The sequence below is a fragment of the Gavialis gangeticus genome, unplaced genomic scaffold (assembly GCF_001723915.1).
Source record: "Gavialis gangeticus isolate Ggan-Ray unplaced genomic scaffold, GavGan_comp1, whole genome shotgun sequence".
In the NCBI taxonomy this organism is placed as follows: domain Eukaryota; kingdom Metazoa; phylum Chordata; order Crocodylia; family Gavialidae; genus Gavialis; species Gavialis gangeticus.
In genome coordinates, this window is record NW_017729032.1 from 83,250,603 (window position 1) to 83,251,821 (window position 1,219).

Sequence of the window (1,219 nt, forward strand, 5' to 3'; positions counted from 1 at the left end):
GCAGCCAAGGGGAGCTCTAGGCTCCCCAGATGACATCCCTGGGGTGTCAGTGTGTTAGGGTAGCTTGTCATACGTTATGTTTTAAAGTTGCACCTGTTTATAGAGTGGTGAATTATAGTATTGTTTAAAGTTTTTTTTTATATTCAGCCTAAAGTTTTGTGAAGCCTCTTTCAGCCTTATCTGAACTTTTAATTTTGCTGGTGTTTGCAATATCATCAGCTCTCAGCTCCCAGCCAGCCCCCAGCAGAGTAGAGATTTCCCCAATCACCTGGGGGCTATCTAGGAGTTGTCCTGCTGGTGGGGACATTCATTCTGCAGGGATATCCCTGCGTAGCTCCAGGACTGCCTGGGAGCTGTTCCACTTCTGGGAGGTTTGGGGCAAAAAGGAGTGGTCCAAGGCTCCAGCATGGCCTGGACCCAGGTGCCATCCTAGGTAAATAGGGATGAGGGGGGTGGAAGAGATTGTGGGTGTGGAGACTGTGTGGGAAGATTCTGTAGGTGTGGGGGGCACTGCTCAGGAGGGGTGGGTCCCTTGCCCACCCCCCACAGGTCGCACAGCCCCCCAGCCAGCAGCAGCAGCAGTGGCCATCAGTCACTCATGGTCTGCTGCTGGCAGAGCCCCCCCATGGCACAATGCAGTCCTCACCACTTCAGGCCTGGAGCTGCCTGTGCCGCATGTCCTGGATGGTACTTGGAGTCCTAGCACCACACACAGAGGCCATGCATCAGGTTGGGCTGACTCCTGCCTCCAAGTGCCCCATGCACCATCGGGCCAGGCCTGCTCCACGGAGGCAGGACCCAGCCTGGCCTGATATTTGAGCTGCTGCAAGTGCATATGCCTGCATGTGTGGATGTGCCCACTGTGTATAAGTGTTCAGAAGTGCAGTTACATGACTATATGCAGTATATCATAGTTTCATAGTCAGTAAGGTCAGAAGGGACCTGAGCAGATCATCCAGTCCCACCCCCTGCCATGGAAGGAAAGCGTACTGGGATCAAACGACCCCAGCAAGGTGTTCATCTAACCTCCTCTTAAAGACCCTCAGGGTAGGAGCCAGCACCACTTCTCTTGGAAGTTGGTTCCAGATCCTAGCCACCCTGACCGTGAAGTAGCGCCTCCTGCCTAAATCTACCTTCTGCCAACTTGTGACTATTATTCCTAGTCACTGCTAGTAGTGCTTGGGGGAACAGGGACCCCCCCAATGCCTACTGGTCCCCG